The sequence below is a fragment of the Schistocerca cancellata genome, chromosome 7 (genome assembly GCF_023864275.1).
Source record: "Schistocerca cancellata isolate TAMUIC-IGC-003103 chromosome 7, iqSchCanc2.1, whole genome shotgun sequence".
NCBI lineage: Eukaryota > Metazoa > Arthropoda > Insecta > Orthoptera > Acrididae > Schistocerca > Schistocerca cancellata.
Genome location: NC_064632.1, coordinates 40,911,894 through 40,925,140, shown reverse-complemented (window position 1 = coordinate 40,925,140; position 13,247 = coordinate 40,911,894). Strand labels below are relative to the sequence as shown.

At 42.4% G+C, this 13,247-nt stretch overlaps 1 protein-coding gene across 5 annotated transcripts in view; it reads left to right on the top strand.

The window, feature by feature from the left end:
• Window positions 1–13,247, top strand: part of LOC126092421 (coiled-coil domain-containing protein 134-like) — a 55,823-nt gene that overhangs the window by 30,222 nt on the left and 12,354 nt on the right. The gene's annotated exons all lie outside the window — the stretch shown is intronic.

Here is a 13,247-nt window from a genome sequence, read left to right as displayed (position 1 = left end):
CAAATTGGACAGTAGAATTGAGGCTGCTCATATGTATGAGGAAGTCACCAAGCGTTTTCTCATTATGACTTCACACAGTAAAGGTGTTGTCTGTATACCATACCATTAGTTTTTTATTCATTGAGCCCGGAACTTGCATCTTAAACTGCTCATGAGAGAGAGAGAGAGAGAGAGAGAGAGAGAGAGAGAGAGAGAGAGAGAGAGAGACTTGTCATCTTTACATCATATCATCCTCCAGCTGTTGGCATAAATGGCATTTCATGTCAAGTTGCTTTGCGAAATCATCAGTAAAAATGAAACTATAAAACTCCATTTAAATTATTAGTGGCATCTTGATATTACTAATCTTGTGAAATGTCATGCACATGAACATGTTTGATAACTCAAGCCTTCTGTCTACCTACATTTTTATGTAACTCTACAGTGGGATAAGACACCTTGATAAATCACTTCATAGTTTGTACAACCCACTTTGTCATATCTGCGTTCTGTTTTCTGAAAGTATTCTAATAAAGTAATTTGTGTGCATTTTGCTCATAGTCTTGAGTTTCACATTACAGTCACATTCCTTTGATCACATGTGAGTGTCTAGAACCTCCCTCTGCAGCTTGATTCAAGCCTGATATCAGTAATCAAGGATAGATCTTCAACACTGTCAACCACTCATGCTATCAAACTTCAGGAAGACAAATAACCAAAAACCCAAGAAAAATGCTGACAAATAGATCTCACAAAATGGTCATGAAAGCTTCATTGCTGTTAATTATTACACCTGTCAAACATTATTTGTTTATTGGTTCTAGGTTGAACACCCTAAAAATGCAGTATTTAATGTATATTAACAATATTTAGTGTTATATGCCTATTTTTTAAAAGTAGTCTTGTTTACTCATAAAAATTTAGCCAAATAGTGGGTTCTTGTTGTTGTGGTCTTCAGTCCTGAGAATGGTTTGATGCAACTCTTCGTGCTACCCTATCCTGTGCAAGCTTCATCATCTCCCAGTACTTACTGCAACCTACATCCTTCTGAATCTGCTTAGTGTATTCATCTCTTGGTCTCTTTCTATGATTTTTACCCTCCACGTTGCCCTCCAATGCTAAATTTGTGATCCCTTGATGCCTCAGAACATGTCCTACCAACCAGTCCCTTCTTCTTGTCAAGTTGTGCCACATACTGCTCTTCTCCCCATTCCTATTCAATACCTCCTCATTAGTTATGTGATCTACCCATCTAATCTTCAGGATTCTTCTGTAGCACCACATTTCGAAAGCTTATATTCTCTTCTTGTCCAAACTATTTATCGTCCATGTTTCACTTCCATACATGGCTACACTCCATACAAATACTTTCAGAAACGACTTCCTGACACTTAAATCTATATTCGATGTTAACAAATTTCTCTTGTTCAGAAACGCTTTCCTTGCCATTGCCAGTCTGCATTTTATATCTTCTCTACTTCGACCATCATCAGTTAGTTTGCTCCCAAAATAGCAAAACTCCTTTACTAATTTAAGTGTCTCATTTCCTAATCTAATTCCCTCAGCATCACCTGACTTAATTCGAATACATTCCATTATCCTCGTTTTGCTTTTGTTGATGTTCATCTTATATCCTCCTTTGAAGACACTGTCCATTCCGTTCAACTGCTCTTCCAAGTCCTTTGCTGTCTCTGACAGGATTACAATGTCATTGGCGAACCTCAAAGTTTTTATTTCTTCTCCATGGATTTTAATACCTACTCCAAATTTTTCTTGTGTTTCCTGTACTGTTTGCTCAATATACAGATTGAATAACATCGGGGAGAGGCTACAACCCTGTCTCACTCCCTTCCCAGCTACTGCTTCCCTTTCATGCCCCTCAACTCTTATAACTGCCATCTGGTTTCTGTACAAATTGTAAATAGCCTTTCGCTCCATGTATTTTACCCCAGCCACCTTCAGAATTTGAAAGAGAGTATTCCAGTCAACATTGTCAAAAGCTTCCTCTAAGTCTACAAATGCTAAAAAAGTAGGTTTGCCTTTCCTTAATGTTTCTTCTAAGATAAGTCATAAGCTCGGTATTGCCTCACGCGTTCCAAAATTTCTACGAAATCCAAACTGATCTTCCCTGATGTCGGCTTCTAGAAGTTTTTCCATTCATCTGTAAAGAGTCCGTGTTAGTATTTTGCAGCTGTGACTTATTAAACTGATAGTTCAGTAATTTTCACATCTTTCAACACCTGCATTCTTTTGGATTGGAATTATTATATTCTTCTTGAAGTCTGAGGGTATTCCACCTGTCTCATACATCTTGCTCACTAGATGGTAGAGTTTTGTCAGGACTGGCTCTCCCAAAGCCGTCAGTAGTTCTAATGGAATGTTGTCAACTCCCGGGGCCTTGTTTCGACTCAGGTCTTTCAGTGCTGTGTCAAACTCTTCACACAGTATCGTATCTCCCATTCCATCTTCATCTACATCCTATTCCATTTCGATAATATTGTCCTCAAGTACATCGCCCTTGTATAGACCCTCTATATACTCCTTCCACCTTTCTGCTTTCCCCTCTTTGCTTAGAACTGGGTTTCTATCTGAGCTCTTGAGATTCATACAAGTGGTTCTCTTCTCTCCAAAGGTCTCTTTAATTTTCCTGTAGGCAGTATCTATCTTACCCCTAGTGAGATAAGCTTCTACATGCTTACATTTGTCTTCTAGCCATCCCTGCTTAGCCATTTTGCACTTCTTGTTGATCTCATTTTTGAGACATTTTATTCCTTTTTGCCTGCTTCATTTACTGCATTTTTATATTTTCTCCTTTCATCAATTAAATTCAATATTTCTTCTGTTATCCAAGCATTTCTACTAGCCCTTGACTTTTTACCTACTTGAGCCTCTGCTGCCTTTTCTACTTCATCCCTCAAAGCTACCCATTCTTCTTCTACTGTACTCTTTCCCCCATTCCTGTCAGTTGTTCCCTTATGCTCTCCCTGAAGCTCTGTACAACCTCTGGTTTAGTCAGTTTATCGAGGTCCCATCTCCTTAAATTCCTTCCTTTTTGCAATTTCTTCAGTTTTAATCTACAGTTCATAACCAATAGATTGTGGTCAGAGTCCACATCTGTCCCTGGAAATGTCTTACAATTTAAAACCTGGTTCCTAAATCTCTGTCTTACTTACCATTATATAATCTATCTGATACCTTCCAGTATCTCCAGGATTCTTCAATGTATACAACCTTCTTTCATGATTCTTGAACCAAGTATTAGCTATGATTAAGTTATGCTCTGTGCAAAATTCTACCAGACGGCTTCCTCTTTCATTTCTTACCCCCAATCCATATTAACCTACTATGTTTCCTTCTCTCCCTTTTCCTATTCTCGAATTCCAGTCAGCCATGAGTATTAAGTTTTCGTCTCCCTTCTCTACCTGAATAATTTCTTTTATCTCGTCATCATTTGATGAATTTCTTCGTCATCTGCAGAGCTAGTTGGCATATAAACTTGTACTACTGTAGTAGGCGTGGGGTTTGTGTCTATCTTGGCCACAATAATGTGTTCACTATGCTGTTTGTAGTAGCTTACCTGCACTCCTATTTTTTTAAATTCATTATTAAACCTACTCCTACATTACCCCTATTTGATTTTGTATTTATAACCCCGTATTCACCTGACCAAAAGTCTTATTCCTCCTGCCACCGAACTTCACTAATTCCCACTATATCTGACTTTAACCTATCCATTTCCCTTTTTAAATTTTCTAACCTACTTGCCTGATTAAGGGATCTGACATTCCATGCTCCAATCCGTAGAATGCCAGTTTTCTTTTTCCTGATAACGGCGTCCTCCTGAGTAGTCCCCGCCCGTAGATCCGAATGGGGGACTATTTTATCTCCGGAATATTTTACCCAAGAGGATACCATCATTTAACCATTCAGTAAAGCTGCATGCCCTCGGGAAAAATTACGGCTGTAGTTTCTCCTTGCTTTCAGCCGTTCGCAGTACCAGCACAGCAAGGCCGTTTTGGTTTAGTGTTACAAGGCCAGATCAGTCAATCATCCAGACTGTTGCCCCTGCAACTACTGAAAAGGCTGCTGCCCCTCTTCAAGAACCACACATTTGTCTGGCCTCTCAACAGATACCTCTCCATTGTGGTTGCACCTATGGTACGGCCATCTGTATCGCTGAGGCACGCAAGCCTCCCCACCAGTGGCAAGATCCATGGTTCATTGGGGGGGGGGGGGGGGGGAATAGTGGGTACAGCATTGATTTTGAGGTTAGAGGATCTCGGGAAAACACAAGATGGGCTTCAGTCACAAAGGGTGCAGGCTGAGCAAAGGAAGAATATAGATACAGGAACCATTGGTATAACAGTTGAAAATTGTCGTAGCTGTGTTGGGAGAGTACCAGAGCTCCAAGCGCTAATAGAAAGCACTGATGCTCAAATCGTTATAGGCACTGAAAGCTGGCTAAAGCCGGATATAAGCTCAGCCGAAATTTTTGTGAAAATCCTAATGGTGTACCGAAAGGGTAGGCTAAACATGCTTGGCGGTGGCATGTTTGTTGCTGTCAGAAGTAGTTTAACCTGTCGCGAAATTGAAGTAGATACTTCCTGTGAGTTAGTATGGGCAGAGGTCACTGTTGGCAACCGGAATGAAATAATAATTGGATCCTTTTACCTACCTCCCAATTCAGATGATACAGTTGCTGAAAGGTTCAAAGAATATTTGAGTTTGATTTCAAACACGTACCCGACTCATACAATAATAGTTGTTGGTGACTTTAATTTACCCTCGATATGTTGGCAAAAATAAATGTTTAATTTTGGAGGTACGCATAAAATAACATTCCGAAATTGTGCTAAATGCATTCTCTGAAAATTATTTCGAGCAGTTAGTTCATGAGCCCACGCGAGTAATAAACGGTTGTGAAAACACACTTGACCTTTTAGCTACAAATAATCCTGAGTTAATAACCATCATCAAAACCGATATAGGGATTAGTGAACACAGGGTTGTTGTAGTGAGATTGAATATTGTAATCCCCAAATCCTCAAAAAATAAGCGCAAAATATACCTATTCAAAAAAGCAGATAAAAATTCAGTTGACTCCTTCCTGAGAGACTATCTCCACTCATTCCAAATTAATAATATAAGTGTAGACCAGATGTGGCTTAAATTCAAATAAATAGTATTGGCAGCAATTGAGAGGTTTATACCAAATAAACTAACAAACAACGGAGCTGATCCTCCTTGGCACACAAAATGGGTTAGAACACTGTTGCAGAAACAACAAAACAAACATGCCAAATTTAAACAGACACAGAATCCCCAAGATTGGCAATCCTTTACAGAAACTCAACACTTAGCGCGGAGTTCACTGCGAGATGCCTATAAAAGTTTCCACAATGAAACTTTGTCTCGAAACCTGGCAGAAAATCCAAAGACATATTCTGGTCGTATGTGAAGTATGTCAGCAGCAAGAAACAATCAGTGCCTTCTCTGCGCGATTTGAATGGAGATACTATTGAAGACAGTGCTGCCAAAGCAGATTTACTAAACACAGCCTTCCGAAATGCCTTCACAAAAGAAGACTAAGTAAATATTCGAGAATTCGAATTGAGAACAGCTGCCAACATGAGTAACGTAGAAGTAAATATCCTCGGAGTAGTGAAGAACTCAAATCACTTAATAAAAGCAAGTCTTCTGGTCCAGACTGTATACCAATTAGGTTCCTTTCGGAGTATGCTCCATACTTAACAATCATATACAACCATTCACTCAGCAAAAGGTCCTTACCCAAAGAATGGAAAGTTGTGCAGGTCACACCAATATTCAAGAAAGGTGGTAGGAGTAATCTAATAAATTACAGGCTCATAAGCGTTAACGTCAATATGCAGCAGGATTTTAGAACATATATTGTGTTCGAACATTATGAATTACCTCGAAGGAAACGGTCTATTGACACACAGTCAACATGGGTTTAGAAAACATCGTTCCTGTGAAACACAACTAACTCTTTATTCACATGAAGTGCTGAAAGCTATTGACAACGGATTTCAGATCGATTCCATATTCCTGGATTTCTGGAAGGCTTTTGACACTGTACCACACAAGCGGCTTTTAATAAAATTGTGTGCTTATGGAATATCATCTCAGTTATGTGACAGGATTTGCGATTTCCTGTCAGAGAGGTCACAGTTCGTAGTAATTGACAGAAAGTCATTGAGTAAAACAGAAGTGATTTTAGGTGTTCCCCAAGGTAGTGTTATAGGCCCTCATCTACACTCCTGGAAATTGAAATAAGAACACCGTGAATTCATTGTCCCAGGAAGGGGAAACTTTATTGACACATTCCTGGGGTCAGCTACATCACATGATCACACTGACAGAACCACAGGCACATAGACACAGGCAACAGAGCATGCACAATGTCGGCACTAGTACAGTGTATATCCACCTTTCGCAGCAATGCAGGCTGCTATTCTCCCATGGAGACGATCGTAGAGATGCTGGATGTAGTCCTGTGGAACGGCTTGCCATGCCATTTCCACCTGGCACCTCAGTTGGACCAGCGTTCGTGCTGGACGTGCAGACCGCGTGAGACGACGCTTCATCCAGTCCCAAACATGCTCAATGGGGGACAGATCCGGAGATCTTGCTGGCCAGGGTAGTTGACTTACACCTTCTAGAGCACGTTGGGTGGCACGGGATACATGCGGACGTGCATTGTCCTGTTGGAACAGCAAGTTCCCTTGCCGGTCAAGGAATGGTAGAACGATGGGTTCGATGACGGTTTGGATGTACCGTGCACTATTCAGTGTCCCCTCGACGATCACCAGTGGTGTACGGCCAGTGTAGGAGATCGCTCCCCACACCATGATGCCAGGTGTTGGCCCTGTGTGCCTCGGTCGTATGCAGTCCTGATTGTGGCGCTCACCTGCACGGCGCCAAACACGCATACTACCATCATTGGCACCAAGGCAGAAGCGACTCTCATCGCTGAAGACGACACGTCTCCATTCGTCCCTCCATTCACGCCTGTCGCGACACCACTGGAGGCGGGCTGCACGATGTTGGGGTGTGAGCGGAAGACGGCCTAACGGTGTGCGGGACCGTAGCCCAGCTTCATGGAGACGGTTGCGAATGGTCCTCGCCGATACCCCAGGAGCAACAGTGTCCCTAATTTGCTGGGAAGTGGCGGTGCGGTCCCCTACGGCACTGCGTAGGATCCTACGGTCTTGGCGTGCATCCGTGCGTCGCTGCGGTCCGGTCCCAGGTCGACGGGCACGTGCACCTTCCGCCGACCACTGGCGACAACATCGATGTACTGTGGAGACCTCATGCCCCACGTGTTGAGCAATTCGGCGGTACGTCCACCCGGCCTCCCGCATGCCCACTATACGCCCTCGCTCAAAGTCCGTCAACTGCACATACGGTTCACGTCCACGCTGTCGCGGCATGCTACCAGTGTTAAAGACTGCGATGGAGCTCCGTACGCCACAGCAAACTGGCTGACACTGACGGCGGCGGTGCACAAATGCTGCGCAACTAGCGCCATTCGACGGCCGACACCGCGGTTCCTGGTGTGTCCGCTGTGCCGTGCGTGTGATCATTGCTTGTACAGCCCTCTTGCAGTGTCCGGAGCAAGTATGGTGGGTCTGACACACCGGTGTCAATGTGTTCTATTTTCCATTTCCAGGAGTGTATATAAACGATTTGGGAGACAATCTGAGCAGCCGTCTACGGTTGTTTGCAGATGACGCTGTCGTTTATCGACTAATAAAGTCATCAGAAGATCAAAACAAACTGCAAAACGATTTACAAAAGATATCTGAATGGTGCGAAAAGTGGCAGTTGACCCCAAATAACGAAAAGTGTGAGGTCATCCACATGAGTACTAAAAGGAACTCGTTAAACTTCGGTTACATGATAAATCAGTCTAATCTAAAAGCTGTCTAATCTAAAAACTGTAAATTCAACCAAATACCTAGGTATTACAATTACGTACAACTTAAATTGGAAAGAACACAAAGAAAATGTTGTGGGAAAGGCTAACCAAAGGCTGCGTTTTATTGGCAGGACACTTGGGAAATGTAACAGACCTTCTAAGGAGACTGCCTACACTATGCTTATCCGTCCTCTTTTAGAATACTTCTGCACGGTGTGGGATCCTTAACAGGTAGGATTGACGGAGTACATCAAAAAAGTTCAAATAAAGGCAGCACGTTTTGTATTATCTCGAAATATGGGAGAGAGTGTCAGGAATTGGGCTGGAAATCATTAAAAGAAAGGCGTTTTTCGTTGCGACGGAATCTTCTCAAGAAATTCCAATCACCAACTTTCTCCTCTGAATGCGAAAATATTTTGTTGACACTGACCTATATAGGGCGGAACAATCACCACTATAAATAAGGGAAATCAGAGCTCGTACGGAAAGATATAGGTGTTCATTCTTTCCGCGCACTATATGAGATTGGAATACTAGAGAATTGTGAAGGTGGTTCGATGAACCCTCTGCTAGGCACTTAAATGTGATTTGCAGAGTATCCATGTAGATGTAGATATCGTAGGGTGTATTTTCCCCCTCACAGACAAAAGCTTTCACAAGCTACACAAAATAATCCATATTCCTTACCTTTTACAGTTAAATTCATACAGAATCCCACTAATTGTTCTGAGTAACTTTTACAACTCTTAAGTTAAGCTTTGTGGAACTCATGATTTCAAAAGCAGGGAGAACATACACACTAACTGTACTTACCAGGCTCCCTAGCTTTATGGGAATGGTGTTAGAGGCTTGCAGGTAAAGTACTGGAAAGAGAAAAAAAGTGTCTGGCCATCATTTAACATCAGGAGGTGAAATTCCAGTACCACTGATGACGCATTTAAAATGAAAACACAGATCCTAATCTTTGAAAGTCCAAGATGAATAACAACAGTATTATGAAAGTGATATGTTGCCATTCACTGTGTAGAGGAGATGTTGAGTCCCAGACAGGCAAGTGAAAAACTGCAATACATTTTAGCTTTTGGCTGAAAGGCCAACACAAATGAATATCAAAAATATCATCCCTGTGCTATTGATGAACTGTCAAGATACCTCTCAAATTAACCTGGCAGGGAGCAGCACTATGTACAATACTTTCCTTTATTCATTGCTGTACAGTGGACTACATACAGTGATTCTTTTGTGTGTGATTCCTTGTACACTGAGCAGTCAACATATCAAGCTAAAACTGCAACAGAAATATTTGCATGTGTGCTGTTGGGAGGAAACTGCATCAGTCACACTTTGACTATAGTATGCCATGTAGGCATCAAGTGATAATTATATCTGTGATATTCCAGTCTTTGCTTGGAATGCCCTGCAAACAAAAGGTGTGGTGAATTCTTAGGGTATCATTGGCAGTCTGTTCAAACTGGAATTGTAGTATAATCAACATCATTTATTGATTTATTTATTCAGCCATTTGATGTATTTCCATTGATACATGTTGTATAATTACATACAAGACTATATGTTTTGATTACACAGTGACATTTTACAGCTTTTTATGTTCTTTACAGTATGACAACTTTACTTTAATTTCAATTTACAGACATATTTATTGCTTGTCCAAATTGAATGACGGTTGCCTCTACTTTCTTGCTTTTGAATGCATCTTACTTTGGATTTACCTTCCATTAATCAGAAAATTCATTTAATAAAGTGGATTTTTCTCTGGCTATATGCATAAAGGCATTTAAGTTCTTTATTTGGCTAACTCTGTGTGAAAGGCAATTGAAGAGGTACGTCCCTATATGTGTTAAACTTTTCTTGCAACTACTTGCTTTGTGTTGAATTGTTCTTAGTTTTCAACAACAGTTTCTTGTTTTGTACTGAAGAGCCACCTCTCTTTCCTTAAAATAATTTTCTTCACACACACACACACACACACACACACACACACACACACACACACACACACACACACACATATATATCCAACCGCACATACACAGACACAAGCAGACATTGGCCTTTACAAATGTCTGCCTGTGTATGTGCGGTTGGATATGGGTGTGTGTGCGAGTGTATACCTGTCCTTTTTTCCCCCTACAGTAAGTCTTTCCGCTCCCGGGATTGGAATGACTCCTTACCCTCTCCCTTAAAACCCAGTTCCTTTTGTCTTTCCCTCTCCTTCCCTCTTTCCTGACGAGGCAACCGTTGGTTGCGAAAGCTAGAATTTTGTGTGTATGTTTGTGTTTGTTTGTGTGTCTATCGACCTGCCAGCGCTTTTGTTTGGTAAGTCACATCATCTTTCTTTTTAGATATATTTTTTCCACGTGGAATGTTTCCCTCTATTGTAGAAGGAAACATTCCACGAAGGAAAAATATATCTATAAACAAAGATGATGTGACTTACCAAGTGAAAGTGCTGGCAGGTCGACAGACCCACAAACGAACACAAACATACACACAAAATTCAAGCTTTCGCAACAAACTGTTGCCTCATCAGGAAAGAGGGAAGGAGAGGGAAAGACGAAAGGATGTGGGTTTTAAGGGAGAGGGTAAGGAGTCATTCCAGTCCCGGGAGCGGAAAGACTTACCTTAGGGGGAAAAAAGGACGGGTACACACTCGCGCACACACACACATATCCATCCACACATATACAGACACAAGCAGACATTTGTAAAGGTAAAGAGTTTGGGCAGAGATGTCAGTCAAGGCAGAAGTACAAAGGCAAAGATGTTGTCGAATGACAGGTGAGGTATGAGCGGTGGCAACTTGAAATTAGCGGAGGTTGAGGCCTGGCAGGTAACGAGAAGAAAGGATATACGGAAGGGCAAGTTCCCATCTTCGGAGTGCTGACAGGTTGGTGTTAGTGGGAAGTATCCAGATAACCCGGGCGGTGTAACACTGTGCCAAGATGTGCTGGCCGTGCACCGAGGCATGTTTAGCCACAGGGTGATCCTCATTACCAACAAACACTGTCTGCCCGTGTCCATTCATGCGAATGGACAGATTGTTGCTGGCCATTCCTACATAGAAAGCTTCACAGTGTAGGCAGGTCAGTTGGTAAATCACGTGGGTGCTTCCACACGTGGCTGTGCCTTTGATCGTGTACACCTTCCGGGTTACAGGACTGGAGTAGGTGGTCGTGGGAGGGTGCATGGGACAGGTTTTACACCGGGTGCGGTTACAAGGGTAAGAACCACAGGGTAGGGGAGGTGGTTTGGGGATTTCATAAGTATGAACTAAGAGGTTACGAAGGTTAGGTGGACGGCGGTGGAGTGGGGAGGATTTCATGAAGGATGGATCTCATTTCAGACCAGGATTCGAGGTAGTCGTATCCCTGCTGGAGAGCCACATTCAGAGTCTGATCCAGTACCCGGAAAGTATCCTGTCACAAGTGGGGCACTTTTGGGGTTCTTCTGTGGGAGGTTCTGGGTTTGAGGGGATGAGGAAGTGGCTCTGGTTATTTGCATCTGTACCAGGTCGGGAGGGTAGTTGCGGGATGCGAAAGCTGTTTTCAGGTTGTTTGTGTAATGGTTCAGGGATTCCGGACTGGAGCAGATTCGTTTGCCACGAAGACATAGGCTGTAACGGAAGGGACTGTTTGATGTGGAGTGGGTGGCAGCTGTCATAATGGAGGTGCTGTTGTTTGTTGGTGGGTTTGATGTGGACGGACGTGTGAAGCTGGCCATTGGACAGATGGATGTCAATGTCAAGGAAAGTGTCATGGGATTTGGAGCAAGACCCTTGTAACTGCCCCCGGTGTAAAACCTGTCCCATGCACCCTCCCACCACCACCTACTCCAGTCCTGTAACGTGGGAGGTGTACATGATCAAAGGCTGAGGCACATGTGAAAGCACCTACGTGATTTACCAACTGACCTGCCTACACTGTGAAGCTTTCTATGTGGGAATGACCAGCAACAAACTGTCCATTCACATGAATGGACACAGGCAAACAGTGTTTGTTGGTAATGAGGATCACCCTGTGGCTAAACATGCCTCGGTGCACAGCCAGCACATCTTGGCACAGTGTTACACCGTCCGGTTTATCTGGATACTTCCCACTAACACCAACCTGTCAGAACTCTGGAGATGGGAACTTGCCCTTCAATATATCCTCTCTTCCCGTTACCCACCAGGCCTCAACCTCCGCTAATTTCAAGTTGCCGCCGCTCATACCTCACCTGTCATTCGAAAACATCTTTGCCTTTGTACTTACGCCTCGACTGACATCTCTGCCCAAACTCTTTGCCTTTACAAATGTCTGCTTGTGTCTGTGTATGTGCGGATGGATATGTGTGTGTATGCGTGTGTACACCTGTCCTCCTTTCCCCCTAAGGTAAGTCTTTCTGCTCCCGAGATTGGAATGACTCCTTACCCTCTCCCTTAAAACCCACAACCTTTAGTCTTTCCCTCTCCTTCCCTCTTTCCTGTTGAAGCAACCGTTGGTTGCGAAAACTTGAATTTTGTGTGTATGTTTGTGTTTGTGTGTCTATCAACCTGCCAGCGCTTTTGTTTGCTAAGTCACATCTTCTTTGTTTTTAAATATATTTTTCCTACGTGGAATGTTTCCCTCTATTATACTCATATCATTAATTTTAACCCAACAATCATGTTTGTTATTGTCACTGTTGCATTTCGAAATCTTTTCTGTCATCTTATTTTCTCTTTCTGTTTTTGCAAGTAGTTTAACTTTGTATTCACCTTCTCCTTTCACTGTAATCTACCATACAATTTTATCACGCCTATATATACTCAATAATACATAACCCACTTCCAAACCGTAAGCAAAAAATATTTTTTTCCGCTTTCAACCCTACCGCTGCTATAAAATCCACCGTTTCCTGTTCACATACAGTTCCTTTCACCTATTAAACAACCATTTCGGCTAGTTCTAATAACTTTCGATTTATTTCCATTTCCGTTTTTCCCACATCACTGATCATTTTTAGCCGCTTCCCACAGATTTTAACGTCATTATTTCTTCGTCAGACAATTGTTAGCCTCTTTTGCATAATCTGCCACCACAAAACCACTCTTTTTAATATATTTGCACGCAGTTCTTTCAAAATATGCCCGAATTTCTCCACCCTTTAACGTGTTTTGGCAGCAACACAACCACCTAACCTTTGTGCACATCGTTGTTTACCAACCCAAGTTTGCCACAGGATCAACATGGCTCAGCTTTTACCAACACTTTTTTGCCTCTTTTCACACCAGATCTCCAGTTGCTTTCTAGTTCACATTTATCTCTCCTCATATATTTTTATTTTC